At 45.0% G+C, this 15,381-nt stretch overlaps 1 long non-coding RNA gene across 1 annotated transcript in view; it reads left to right on the plus strand.

Annotated features, from left to right (window-relative positions):
- The window catches only part of LOC146857160 (uncharacterized), a 36,027-nt gene extending 20,924 nt beyond the window's left edge, over positions 1-15,103 (plus strand). Inside the window, exon 4 of the long non-coding RNA XR_014979541.1 lies at positions 14,974-15,103. This is a non-coding gene — a long non-coding RNA (uncharacterized LOC146857160). The remainder of the gene's footprint in view (positions 1-14,973) is intronic.
- Positions 15,104-15,381: the final 278 nt, after the last annotated feature.

Raw genomic sequence — 15,381 nt, forward strand, 5'->3', positions numbered from 1 at the left:
CTTTTTTTACAGAAATCTTTTCGCTTGCTTTGTACTGTAGGTAAAACTATGTTGTAAACACTAACCATGCCAACATTGGCCTTACTTGCCTGTGCCTCCACTGCGAATCAAGAAATTTAAATCCCGCGCTTTTATCTCGTGCCGTTTCCTCTCCTATATTTTGGGGTTGTAGCCTGTGGTCTATTTCTCATCCATTCCTCACTGAGGAGATTCCCAGACGGATACTCTATCCTGACGCAACACTGCGTTTAGGGCTAGATGGTACGCTTAACCGCACAAAATATTCTCTACCGATACACCTTCAAAGTGCTGATAAATCTCTATTTATCTATGGTTTTATTAATTCAATTCAAATTTTATTTAGCCTGAACCTTACCTTATTGAGTAACAAAGAGGCATAAAGAGATACATAGGTATGGGTGGAAAATATATGCAAAAATATACAAGGAGAAAATTGAAATTTAGTGACAAGCGAGCGTAAGTTTCATTTGTAAATGTAGCTTGCCCGCACTCCGTCGTCAGACATCAAAAATCAGACATATTAAAGGAAGCAATGCCATTGGAAGTACAGGTACCCCAGCTCTGTTTTGAACATTTTGAAAGGGGGGCATGTTCCAAACACTGGGTGCGCTCCCTAGAAAGGACTGTAGATTCAGGAACGAGTTCCTTGGAGCTCTGAAAGGGTTACGGCCCTCCTGAGTTGCCCACTGTCTAAGCCAGATGCTGTGGGGATCTACGTTGGCGTAGGGGATGGGATGTGCTCTATCACTACTGTTAAGGCGTTGTCAGAGGAGCAGGGGCTGTGGAGTGAACATTCAGGGAGTTGTTACTGGACAAAACATAAGTGAGAAACAACAGAAGAGGCTCTCGTCATAACTTGTAAGTAAAGTTAGGTGCTCTCCGATAATCATTTGATCAGCCGCAGGTTATGGTGATGGCCGAGGGTTGAAAAGTTGTAGCATTCCTCCCCACCCACATGATTCACCGGAGGAGGGTGGGAGATGGACCTCTGCAGCCGCTGGCACACACACCCAAGTGTTGCATCGGCCTGAAATTTGGGTGAGAAGTCAGTGACAACAAACGATTTGGAGCACAAAGCTTGGCGTATCGTGATTAGTGAGCTGAAAACATGGTGTACGTGTTCCACCCGAGGTGAGGTGAGTTAGCACATTCTAATAACAAGGGTAGTTCTGGCAACAGACAGAAGCGTGCACTCTCTGATGTCCTCGGCTGCAGGAGGCAATCTCTTAACAGTCAATCAGTCACACCCTCGCATGTCCTGTACAACAGTACAAGCTTGAAGATTTGACTAGGAAGCGGCAGGTCAAGGGATGGCAGAGAGCTGGCACTGCCGCTGTTGCAGCAGGCATAGGGAAGGCAGGTGGCACAAGCATTCCAAGGGCAGGTGTGTGAGGGGAAAAAAGAGGCAGAGAAAGGGGGTACACTAACCAAGAGGAGAGGCAGGAGTCAGGAGCGAGATGGAAGGGGGCAGGAGGCTGTGTGTCTGACTATTTGTCTGCATTAGAAAAGTGCAGTACGACAATAATGTTACGCCTCACCACTTTCAAATGTCACCAGCCGCCACTGGCTATTGGCTATAAAACAGATAGTAGAGAACTAAAGCAGAAGCAGGCCTTCTTACTAGGGTGCACGCTACCTGAAAGAAATGTAAATGTGTGCAATGGCTAATCAGAAATATAAAGGCTGCTTTGGAGCCAGAGTAGCTTTTAATTAATGGAGTCACTCAGCTTCATGGTGACGAATATTCTTTTTGTGGGGTAATATATGTGTCTGTTAAAAGGAGTGCACCCTTTTAAAGGACACATCTAAAAATATTTATACTAGATATAGTCTTATCACTAAAATGAATATTTATAAAGCACTTGCTTTACCTAAAACAGTATTTTTCAGCAGCCTGTTTTATATGGCGTAATACAATTTTAAAATAATGGCGTTCACAGTGCATTCTGTCACAGGCTGGGCCCGTGTAGCAATATAAGCAAGTCACTATTCCTCAATGCATCAATCAAAATTTCATTCTGTGACTCTCTGGTCCCACATGAAGACATCTCCTGTGATCACATTAGCCAACCTTAAGGTAAAAGCGTTATTAGTTTAACTTGCATTTATTTTTCCTTTGAGGAGTGTGAATATTTATATATGTAGTTAGCCGAAGGTGCAAAAAACTAATAAAATGTTGATTTTTTTCCTTGTTTTTAGCCATGTCTTTCACCCTGTCTTCACACTGGCTGACCCTGTCCTATGTCACTCAGAAGTACCGTCCTCACACTTGTTTGTGGGCTTTAACTGCTGCATGTAAATGCAGACAACCTAGAAACGCACTATCCTCATTTACATGTAATTGCAGACCCATTTGCGCCCCCCAGGGAGCACGTGCACGGCCCCCAGGGAGGCCAGTGGCATAACAATAGAGCAGCCCCTGCAGTGAGGGGTGCTGCCGAGCTCCAGGGGGCCCCTTCTGGAACTGTGCACGGGAGGGCCTGAGAGCTCCTCACTGGGTGCAAAGCAAAGAGGCCCCCTCCATGTACTTTGCAGTGGGGCCCCCTCAAGTTTCGTTACCACCAGTGAGGAAGGCGAACCCACAGTTTGAAGACCTCTGCTCTAGGGAATGTTAAATGTTAGTGATCTCCCTCTAAAATCTTTTATGCCTAATGCCTTATTTTTATTTTGATGCTGTGATTGAGATTTTGAAGCAAATGCAGCTGAACTAGGAATGTGCAAAATTAATCTCATTTGTTTTTGCATAATTACCCACATTTCGGGAAAATTATGCGAAATTACATGTAAATAGGCAAAATGTAAATCCATCACTTTTGCATTATATTTCAGTGTGAAATATGTCTTTGCATCAATTTTTGAAGGAAGAATACATTTTCTGTTCAAAGAATAGCACTGAAATACAATTGCCACAAACACCACCAGCCCACACTCTGGTTTGTTTGTGTTGCTCCCGTAATGTAATGGTGCCGCAAATGGTGGCGTAATTACATGACGTGGCGTAATGTCACAGTTCAGGGAATTTTGCATGACAAGTGTGAGAAGTTGGCCTGGTATATGCTGTTCACTAGTTAAAGTGGACACCTTGCACCAGTACAATTCGACTCTTTTGGTAGATAGGTTTAAGACAACCTTTAAAGAAAGCTATCCTTGTGGTAGCTGTGGAGAGCAGCTTTCAGGCTAAGTCTTGAAGGAATGTAAAGCAGCTTGTTTTACCACATAATCTCTTGAATCACCAAATGAAAGGACACCACACAGGTATATATATCAAATATATATGTATTTATTACTAAACACCTCTCTACTAATCTCTTTATGAGATTAGAAGTCAGGAACATATGCACAAATCAACGTTTCACAATAAATTAAGCACAAATATAGCTGAGGCCCTAGGGGCGTACCAGACCATATACTAAAAAAGAGACTTAAGAACAGCGACTTGCAAAGGGACAAGGCCTAGGGCCTTTAGAAGTGTTGGAGCGTCATGAAACCACCCAAGGCAGGTAAGTAAAGGACCCACGGGGGACGCGTGCAGTGTGTGAGCACAGGCGCAAATCGCCGTAGACTTCACTGGGGCAAGTCACGGTTAGAAATTAAGAGTTTAAGGGCACTTCGGGAGAGTCTACAAGCAAGTCACTTACAGGGTAAGTAGTTCTAGGGCCAACACCCACAGGAGCACCGTAATTCTGAAGTTACCTCACGCAGGGAAGCCAGGTGCATAGGTGTCTTTTGGTGTCGGGTCGCGGCATCGTTTTCAATGGTAGCCAATGAAGACTTGCTGCTTGTGAAGAAAGAAGAAGTGCCCGGTGGAATCCAAGCCTGGATTCAGAAGAAGGAAGACCTGAAAGCAGAGGGGACAATGTTCAAAGTCACTTGGCAGTGACCCGGGGCAAGGAAGATGGATGCCCACAGTCGTCGGGTGTTTTCAGGTAGTTCACAGGTGTCTTGACTCTTCAGCCATGAGGTCCAGGAGGTGTCGACGTCAACCAGGAGCTGGATTCGGCGTGTCCCATAAAGTCTGCAGCTTACTGCGGTGTCGGTGACCAGATTGGGGCCAACAAGCCTTGGTAGCAGCAAGTCTCATGGAAAGGACAAACAGTCAGCAGTGCAGACCAGCTAAATCTGGGGGACTCACCCAGCGAAGGTAAGTCAGGGCAGGCCTGGAGCAACCAGGGGAGCCCTTTGAATTGTAGAAAAGTCTTCAGGGGACCCACAAGCCAGCCGGCAAGGGATCGCGAAGACGCCTCGAGAGGATCCACTCAACAGGGGCCCATGGTCACTCGGGACGGGGTAGGCCTCTGATCTTTGGAGGAATCTCTGCTGGAGGCTTGGACCACACATGGCCCAAAGCACAGGTTCGTAGAACGTCGTGAAGGGGTTGCACTCGACAATAGTGCATGGTACCCAGGGATTGCGGTTCCTTGTCACACATGGGATCTACTTGCCACAGCATTGCTGGGGACTCATGATGGCCTTGGAGAAGTCAGGAAATCCTCTTCCGGGGCTGCAGGGACTTCGGGCTCCCGCAGGAGCAGTGGAGTTTGTGACCGTTGTTTGTAGTTTTTGGTGCCTGCCAAGCAGAGGAGTCACTCCTTGACTCCAAGGAAGATTCTTCAGTCTTCCCGAGGTAGTGGAATGTCAAAGGTCCGGGATTCTTCTTCAGAGCATCGTCCAGGGATATCTAGTTTGCAATGGCAAGGGTTCCCTAACTTATACTGGAAGGAAGGGAGGGACTAGCTCTAGGACCCCACCTATGGGAGGGTCAGGGGAGTGGGTGGTTACACCCACTTCCCTTTGTCCAGTTTCGCGCCAAAGCAAGGGTAAGTAGCCCCTGAGCTGGTTTGAACTGGTGTATGCACAGAGGAGCCTACTGCTCCCCCAGTGCAGGACTTCAAAGCTTTCTAGGAGTGCACGCACCCAGCCCCAATACACTAAACCCTGTCTGGGAGGTGGTCACACCTCCCTGTGACAGGATACCTATTGTTGGGCTTCCTCCACTGCGAGTTTCGGTCATCAGCAGGAGGGCAGCCCAGTGTCTGTGATGGTGGCATCCATTTTGTGATGCCAGGGCTCTTCAGGATTCTACCGCGTTTCCACAGTAGGTACATGTCTATCCCTCTAGAAGGGTGGGATCATACTCCCACACCAGTTACTGGTGTGGGGGTATGATTCCAAAGTGTTTGACACCAAACACGACATGTTTCGATACAGCCATTCCAAAGTTAGCATTTACCGCGAGGTTATAATGCACTTAAGAGTATATGGTTTGACCGCATTCACAAACAGCCCCAGAGAATGGACTCTGAGAGGTGCAGAGGGGCCCTGCTCAGGCAGAGGCACCCCCTCACATGGAAACCAAGCACCCTGCCCTCAGGATTGATAGGGCCTGCCTTATGGGTGACTGATAGGTTTAAATGTGTGTGCAGGAGAGATATAGTGAACCTATATCTCAGTGAGGAGTTCCAGCACCACCTCACCCAGGCAGCAGTAGCAGGCCTGTGGTGTCAGATTTAGTCTGCTTCCCAGGGGTGGCATAATACATGCTTCAGCCCCTGGTAGGCCTGTGAAGTACCTATGACTTTGGTACCTAAGGTACCATATACTAGGGTCATAAGGCACTACAGTATCCAATCACTAGTGCACCTAATATGCACTCCATGTCGTTTAGAGAGAACAGAGAGGCTGGGGTCCTGATTAGCCGGGTCCCAGCCAGACTATAGCCAGAAACCAGTGTAGACATCAGAAAAAAGTGGGGCAACATAAGAGGCAGATCCTACTTTCCTACAACAAGCATAAGGTGAAATTATGTATATTACACCGTCATAATTATAATTTTGCCCAGGGCCTATTTTGGACTCTAATTGACCGATCTTTCCAGGTCTTCATTGGCCACCAAAGGTATGCATCTGACTCATCAATTGATTTCGGCTTCTGCTGTATTTAATGCAGTTTGATAGTCTGTGAGCTCTGCTAATGCATTATCAAGATCTTGCTCGGTCATTTAATTTTCTTTAATGACTTCTCATTGCCTGGACAATGTCTGGCCAAATTTCTGTTTTCTTTGGTGAAATCCTACCTATCTGTAGATAATAAAATCAGTTTCCTTTTCAACTGTTGCAAATCTTTTTTTATATTTCTCTTTTGCAGTGGCGGCCGCCACAAACAAAGGGTGGTGAGTGGGTGGAGGGAAGCGGGAGGGGGGGCGCATGGGGGTTGTTAGTAATAATATAGAAATATAAAAAATAACTTACCTGAAGCCGCAGGCCACCTCCCGCATTGCACCTCCTGTCCTCTTCCTGGTCCCAGCAGCCCCTGGGACAGACTCCCATCCAATCCCCGTGCTGCTCTCATGCTATGAGAGCAGCACAGGTATTGGCCCAAGCAGGCTGAAAAGACGCTCCACTCAGGGCATGTAGTCTGTGGGGTTTCTCCAGCCTGGCTGTTCAATGCAGCTGGGCTGGAGAAACCTAAGTGTGCATGTGTGTTTGGTCAGCCTGAGGCGGACGGCCAAACACATATGTGCACATAGGGAGTGCACATAGCACTCCTTCTCCCATGCCTCGCCCCTCCGTACACAAGCTGGCTCAGAGCCGGCAAATGAAAAATAAAATTATGCTAGAACATCGTTTTATTTTTCATTAGGTGGCTCTGAGCCAGGCAGTGGCGAGCCGCTGCTCCGATATGGCGGAGGAGCTGCTGCTGATGTGTGCCCGTGTGTGGAACAGTTAATATAGGCCTGTGAGTTCCCTCTAGGAAACTCAGGGCCTTGGAAAAGCATGTGGAGGTGGAGGAGCCATACCAGACAGATTTGTGGATTGCCTGCATTCTTGAGAGCTAGGTGGAATACACACAGGAGGAGGGGAAAGCCAGACTCTCTTGTCAAGGGTTCTTTTATTCTGAAAATGTCACTGGTTACAGGGGCTTATGCACATCTCAGGATGGAGAAGGGGCTGATAAGGTACTCGTAAAGAACAGGGCTGGAGGCCTTTGTAACCATATATACGCATGGAAGTCATTTGGGAGTAGTCAGAGGTCGCAGCGATGTCCTCTAGCTTGCTCCCTGCTTCTCCTGGCTTTTCCTTTGCGACCCCCGGCCTCAGAGGAGGCAGAGGTTTTGTCCCCTCCGAGGTCAGGGGGTGTAAAGGAAGTGCCAGGAGTAGCAAGGAGCAAGCTGGAGGTCACAGCTGCAAACCCGGACTACTCCTAAATGATGTCCATTTGTGTAAGTGAGGCTGACTTCCTGGTGTGGTCCACTAGCCACTCCCATGGCCTGAGTTAGGCGTCTATCAAGTTTGGTGTTTCTTCTGCTTTGACAGACTGCTTCCTGCACAAAGGACAGGACAGAGGAGTGAACACTTTAAAGTGAGAAACCCCCCACAACATGAACTCAGTACACTAAATTACATCTATATCTGTAAACAGATTGTATAAAGGGGAGCTTGAGCCTCCCAAAATTTCCAAAAGATAGCTATACATCAGCATGGAGAAGCTCAGCATGGCTTGTGCCTGCTGTGACCAGGACTGGGGAACAAAGCCTGCAGGTCTCCCTACTGGGAGTGCCTGGAGGGAGCGGGGTCTGGTGTGGAGCCTGTCGAGTGGAACCCTGAAGGGGAGTGTGAGATTCAAGTCCACATTGGTACCACAGCAGTGACTGAGGCACCTCCCGGTGTGCCGTTGTCTGAAAATCCTGTGTGCCAGGTAAGAGCCACTTTGGAGAACAAGGCCGTTGCCCTGGTGTGGCAGTGTAACTGAAGATGGCTGTCACCCTGTGTAGTGTTGTGACCTGGTGGGGCCGTTGTCCATTGTGCCGCTGTTCGCAACACCCATATGCCAGGTGGGGGCAGCGGAGAAGAATAAGGGCTTTCGCCCTAGTGCAGCACTGTGACTGAAGAGGGTCGTCAACCTGTGCAATGTTGTAAACCAGTTCGGTTGTCCACCTGTGTGCCACTGTTGGCAACCTGTGTATGCCAGGTGGAAGCTGCGGTGAAGAACAAGGGCCATCACCCTGGTGCAGCGATGTGACTGAAAAAGGGCCATTGCCCTGTGGAATGTTGTGACGCAGAGGAGCCTTTGCCCTGTGTGCCACCGTTCACGACCCTTGTATGCCAGGTGGTGAACATGGTGAAGAGAGGGTCGTTGCCCTGGAGTAGCACGTAGCAGAATCGCAGTGGGTTGCGACCCATGGGAGCGGAGCATTGATTACATCCCTCAAACCCAGAAGCGCCTGAGACCTTCCTACAAACTCAGGAAGACTTACCACCGGATTGGAACAGAAGTACAAGCCAAGTACAAACCAGGTTCAAAACATGTGAAGGGACAGGCTACTTCAAAGACTATGAACCTCTTTTGATTTTACTGAAGCATCCAGCATTTAAATAAGGGATGTGCTTCAAGTGATAGAGCAAAGCGTGGTGCCAGTGGAGGTGAGATGAGCAGTGGCAATGCTACTTGGAAAGAACGCCTCCCTTACCTCACCCCGCTGATCATGCCAACTCTCCTCTGGTATACAAAATACTTTATGCAGGTCAACTACCTATGGAGGTGTTTCTTCTGAACCAACTCCACCTGCATGTGAAAGGCGAGACTGCTGGACAATTTCCCTCCTGATTTTCCATCACAATTGGTAACTAATCCCTTCTTTGTTTGCACTGGACATCCTTTGGAAACTGGTAGATAAGGAAGGCGTCATAGCCCTGAAATCATTAACTTTAGTGGTGGCCTTTGACACCATCGTGATCGGACTACTGGAGAGAGGGGTGGAAAAAACACTGCCTTGAGTGGATAAAATATTCTTTCACCCTTCAAGCGCTTTGTGTGACTTTGCACAAGCCCAATTTGAGAGAGGAAATGATGGAGCCCACTTGGATATGCGCACCCCCTTTTTATTTTGTAAATACCAGACACTGCTAGAAACCCATTAGATCATTTGGAATTCAATATGGGTTCCAGAGTAGCGTGCTACTTGCCGAAAAAGCGCTTCGATGCCTCAGTAGTGGTAGTAAGCGCTATATAAATGCGAAAACAATTACAATATATACTTTACTGATGTTGCTTGAACAATTTTGAAGAAAACTACCTTGTATACAGTCCACATGACCTTTGGAGTTCGTCTTTTTGCACCCTGCCCCAGCAACATGAATGCTTGAAATAAACAATCCTTTCTAAAAATAAATACCCCTCCCCAATATAGAAATATTGGTGGATGAAAATAATTTGAGACAGCTAAGTATGCCTGGATATTTCCCTGCTGTAAGTAGAATAGATTGTAAAACAGGGTTATTCCATGTGCTAACCCTAACAATTCTCTTGTACCTAAAGAGAAATTTATAGGGAACTATTCACAAAGTTAAATTTACACTTTTGTGTAAATTCACTATTCTTTTTCATAGGCCTGCCCTTTATTTCTATGTGCGAAGTCTCCGCCCCGACTGTAGAGTCTCTACAGTTGTAAAGTTACCGTTAGTAAAATTAAACTCGTAGTTTTCGACTGGCAAAAATATATTAACTTTACACAAAAGTGTATGTTTACCTTTGTGAATCAGGCCCATAGAGCCTAGAGGTCCAAAGCTCTCACGTCAAAGACTAGTAAGAATGCCAAGCACAGTAGGCAGATTGAGGGCAAAGATTCAATGGCAACAACAATTCTTGCCGTAGCGTCACCGGTTGTGAATTGAGGGACATATTCAATTCAAATCTGCATGTGTGGCGTATAGAGATCTGTAGGAAAGGGACCAGCATTTATATGAAACATCTTCCAACTTTATAAACAGACAACAATTCTACAAAACGAACCTGAAAAATTCAGTCATTCTCTGTTTTTAGTTGTTGAGAATGGGAGGACAGTGTGTGGGATCACTGTATTGCATGCGATATATATTGCATGACAATATTATTGTATCCCTTATATCTACTACCATTACTTTGTAAGGTAAGAATATAATTAGTACCTCTGTGTTCAACGTATACTAACCTTCCAAGGTAAATATGGCTGGAGTTTAGAATAGTAAATATATATGATATATTATCATAGAGGCAAGGACAGGTGTTTCCTATCCCAAAAAATGCTCTTTACAATTTCCCTCCTCCTTAGAGAGAATGCAGGATCTTCTGGCGAAAGGAGAAGATGTAGTTTAGGCTGACTGTGATGGAGCGTGGTTCGGATATAGGGATCAGGTTAGTCCAGCTGAAAGAGTTACGTTCAAAGTCCAACGTGAAGAGTTACATTCGCTATGGAAGAGTCGACAAAGAGCAAGGAGAGAGTCGTAGATGGTCGTCTATGTAGTGCGATGAGCAGTCCGAGCGTTGTGGATCACGGATGGTCATTGCTGGAGCTCCACGTTGGCGGTCACTGCAAGCTGTAAATGCTGTAGACTAAAGTGCAGATCGCACGCTGCCAGGCACTGTTCGTGGATGCTCGGGCACGTAGAGTGGGGTTCACCGGATCATCGCACTGGAGGATGGTGTGAGGGGCAAGATCTTGGCACAAACTGGTCTGTTCATGAAGAGACCAAAACTTCAGTATTTCTCCCTTTCTATAGAGTGGAGCTCAAATGATACCACACCAATGGTCCAGGTTCCGAGGCGCACCTCTTGCGGGGCCAGTAACCCACTCCAACAGGGTCCAGCTGGGCTCAGGCAGGTCAAGACGGCAGGTCAGCTGAGCAGTTGCAGGAAGCCTCTGGAGCTTGTTATGTCCCTGTAGCTCACAACAGGTGGCCAAGGAGGACTCCCTGCGTATGTTCCTATTCACACAGTTGGGTCAATGCATCGGAGACGAGCCTCACAGTCGGTGTCGAAGGATCAGGTCTGCGTTGAAGTTGAGCCTCGCAGTTGGGTCTAAGTAGCGGCGCTGTTTCATCGTCGAACCTCGCAGTCGGGACCCATGTTGTCATCGAATCAGTACAGTGTCGGCTTTGAAGGGCACTGCATTGGTTCTGATTGACGCAAAGGGACCACTGCGGTGCGTTTTGGCAGAAAACAACTGCAGAACCCACTTCTGAGGCCCAGGACTGCAGGGGGAATCTCAGGCAAGGGCAGGACTCACAGGTGGCAGAGTCCAGCAGCACCATCAGAGTTACAAGAAGTGCTTTGTGACCCTAAGACTTCAGAGAAAAGGAGGCAAGACAGCAAGCCCTAAGGTAAACTGTGGCTCAATTATGTACAGAGCAGTTCCAGTACCTCACATTCCCAGGCAAGAAGTAGCAGGCAGCTTGCCAACACAGCAGATCAGGCAGCAACCGTTACAGCACAGCAACCAGGAGGCAACAGGCCAACACAGCAATGCCGGAAGCAAAGTGGCAGTCCCTCCTACTACACAGTAGTTCTTCTTCCAGGCAGAATGTCTTTGGTGCCAGCAAAAGTTCTGATTTGATGGAGTCAGTGGTCCAGTGCTTATACACAAATGTAATTTTGAAGTGGGGGAGACCTCAAATAGGTCTTTGAAGATCACAAGGTCCCTGCCTTTCCTGCCCTAGCTCCAGACTCACTACAGGGGGGTATGCAGCTCGTTGTGCGGGGACAGGCACAGCCCTTTTCAGGTGCAAGTGTTAGCTCCTCCCTCCCAATCTACCTCAGGAAGGCCCATCAGCCAGGTGATGGGCCATCAGGATGCAAATGTCACAACCTTTCTCCCTTCTCCTGTTACCCAACTGATACATGTATTCAGAGACAAGCAGAGGCACAGAATGGTTAATGTAAGAACATTTTAACTTTCTAAAAGTGGCATTTTCCAGACGTCCAATTTAAAATCTGACTTCACCATAAGGTGCAATTTTTAAATTGTGTTTTCAGAGACACCAAACTCCAAATCTCAATCTTTTCCCAATTGGAAATTACTCTTAAAAGATTTTTTTAAGGCAATCCCAATGTTAACCTATAGGAGATATAGGCCTTTCAGTAGTGAAAAACGAATGTAGCACTTTTTCACTACCAGGATGTGTAAAACTCAAAACTACATGTCCTACCTTTTAAATACAATGCACCCTGCCCATAGGGCTGCCTACAGCCTACTTTAGGGGTGACTTATATGTAATAAATGATATGGTTTGGGTCTGACAACAAGGTTATTTTGCCAGGTCAAAATAGCAGTTTAAAAACTGCACACTCAGGCTCTGCATTGGCAGGCCTGAACTATGTTTGAAGGGCTACTGAATTTGGTGGCACAATCAGTGCTGCAGGCACCTCTTGTAGCATTTAATTTACAGGCACTGGGCACATATAGTGCACTCTACTAGGGACTTATAAGTAAATTAAACAATTGTGGATAAGCCAACGTTACCATGTTTTGAGTATTGAGCATATGCACTTTACCACTGTTTAGAAGTGGTAACGTGCCCAGAGCACTAAAGCCAGCAAAAAATGAAGTCAGTAAAAAGGGAGGTGGAAGGCAAACGTTTGTGGGTGACCCTGCAGAAAGGGCCAGATCCAACGAACACTAAAACACCAACCCTGCTGACTGATTCCGTTACATGACACAAACCACCTTGAATCTCTAAGATTGGATACAGGAAACCCTCTACAGGCCAAGCACAATTATGTAAATCACACTTAGACATTGCTTGTGTGTGCTGTCACTCACCTCAACCATCTTATTCTTGATACCAGTGTCAAAAGACATCCTACACAATACACAGCAATGTGACAAAATATATGTATCCCATTTCTGCCACTGAATACAGGCCCATAGGATGTTCCTGATCCAAAAATGACGATTCCAAGTGACACTTTTAATTGCTGCATATTTCATGGACTGTAGCTGTATGAACAAACTAACTCCTCCAAGAACTACGCCAAATGGTAGTAGAACACTTGTGTTGCTGTAATGGGTAGGCCTTAAAAATTGGTTTCAGGAACTTGGGAAATAATGGGCCAGATCTACTAAACATTGTGATCCTTTTTCTCCTATGAGAATCCTTTTTAGGAGTCAGAATTTGTTTTCAACTCCTAAAATGGAATTACGAATGGATGCAGATTCGGTGTCTGTAAGGGGCATGTGATAGGCGTCCCTTCCAAATACCGAAACAGTATCCTACGTATCAATCTTTTCCAACTGAAATCCATTTGGGTACCACTTATTCCTCTTCTGCAAACAAAAAAGTTATTTTTTCTGTTTAACTACAGCTCAGCTTCCTTTAAGGAAAACAGGCTGCATTTAAAAGAAATGCTTATCAAAAAAACAAAAACACACATGGTGGTTTGTTGATCCCAGCAGGCCACCCTCCCTGTGATTTACTCTAATCATGAGAAGCAATGTATGGCATACCTCAATAATATTCACAAGGTAGGTCAGATTTTGATCCACTGCAATTTCTATTTTTTAGAATGGACCTAATAGTACACAGCTTGGTTCTTAAAAGAAATTACTGGTTGCAAAAATACGGGTCACAGTTTGTGACTAGTATTTTGTGACCAGATACGCACACATCTGACCCTAAGATTTTAAGAATTGCCCCTCTAGAGCTCTTGTGAAATAGTGCTTGGCTCTCTTAAGCCCAGTAGGATGTTTCTAATTTGAATTTAAGTCACGTTTGGGTGGTGATTGTGTTCCCTTGCACTGTTAATGACATTTCTTTGGTGGTGACTTGGCCTTAGCAAGAATTGTGAGACTAATATTTTGTGTATTCCCAATGCATCCTTTCATTAGCAGAGCCTCCTTTACTATAGGTTTATCCCCTATAACATGCAAGGTTTTCCCTTTGGTAATGTGATACATGTTGCAGGTTCTGATATTACATTTGGGTATTATAGGATTATTTAAATATTTTTATGTGTATATAATATACGTTATTTATAGAAATGTCATTACGTTTTTAAAACATGTTTTACAGTATATAGTTACAATATTTCATTTCTTTTTTTCTGGTTGTTGGGTATTGTGTTTGTTAGAGGGCTTTTCTTCTCCTTTTCATTAGTCTTCTTTTTTCGGTTTTACCGTTGAGAAGGTGGGGGCGTATTAGTTATGTAAGTTCAAATGTATTTATATGTTTTCGCACTATATTTTCATTGATTTTTAACTTAAAACAAATGGTTTGTATTATGTTTTAGAGGTTATATAGAATTTGGTTAGTTTTATTAATTATATTCACATTTGGTTTTGTCTTTGTTGGAAAAGCAATTTTCAATATTTTTGTATCTTGGTCTTTTGTTGCTTCTCATTTGTTTGAAGTCTTGGTAACTGTATTTTGGTGATATAAACTTTAAATAATTATTAGTTTATTGTCCATACAATAAAATATTTCAGATACTTTTTTTAGTTAAGTTGAAACTACATTTTTAGGGTACATACTTTGTAATGGCTGAGTTTTACTTCTTGTGAGTGATGCTTTGTTTCTGTCTGTTAGTTCATCCGGACAGAGTGATGCTTTCCAGTAGTAGTGGCTTCTTCTGCAGCAGTTATATGCACATTTTTGTTTCCTTTTTTAAAAACTTTGTCATTATAATTTTTCAAAATAATAACCGGCTGGCTTTTAGGAAAGCTTTGAAAACCCACCTGTTCGCAAAAACGTGCTAGTCTCACCCTGCGGCCCGCCACAGTGATCAATTAAAGCGCTGCGAGGCCTCCGGGTAGTCTATGCGCTTTATAAATATAATTTTTCATTTCATTTCATTAGAAAAGTGTTTTCGTTTGCTGTTTTTCATTTGAATTTCATTGGTTGAAGGGTTAGTTGCTGGTATTTGTAATTTCTGTTTATGGTAAATGCCAATTAATCCTCTCTTCATTTAGCCTATATATAGATATATATATATATATATACCTACTGTGAGGGGCGAGTAAAATACACAAAATGCGCATTTTGTTTGTACATTTCTCAATAAATTGACTGCGACGAACTGTGAATAATTGACTCTTATCTAGATATTGTATTGCATTCATATAATGGAAATTTCTTATAGTCATAAAGGATGACCAGAAGAAAGACTTCATGTGCTGATGTTAGTCTTTCATCCATTTCACAGGTGTGGCCACTTTTCAAAAAGGCGAAGATGGGAAAGAGAACGCCCTTCCATGAACAAGGCTCATTAAGAGAGGTGAAACGCATTGAACTGGAGCGACCTGCCATGCATTAAGATCATTAATAAAGTGCCTATGTTTGGAAACTCCTGGAATCAGGAATACATCTTTCTTCTGTCTTGAACCGTGTTTCAATAAATAGAGGGTTGTTGTGTCCCACCACAGATGCTGCCCTGCTAGGGTTGTGGGCTTCCAGAAACCGAGAAGGTGTGTCTAGAGTATTATGTAAAGTTGATCCACCCACAGCTTCAGGGAAATGGCATTAAGACCCTACTCTCACCTGGATTTGCAGCACTAGTGGGTAAGGGCTACACAAGGAGACACTGTTATTTCCCACTTGTGGATTCCATAGA

This window comes from Triturus cristatus, chromosome 3_2 (genome assembly GCF_964204655.1).
Source record: "Triturus cristatus chromosome 3_2, aTriCri1.1, whole genome shotgun sequence".
Taxonomy (NCBI): Eukaryota; Metazoa; Chordata; class Amphibia; order Caudata; family Salamandridae; genus Triturus; species Triturus cristatus.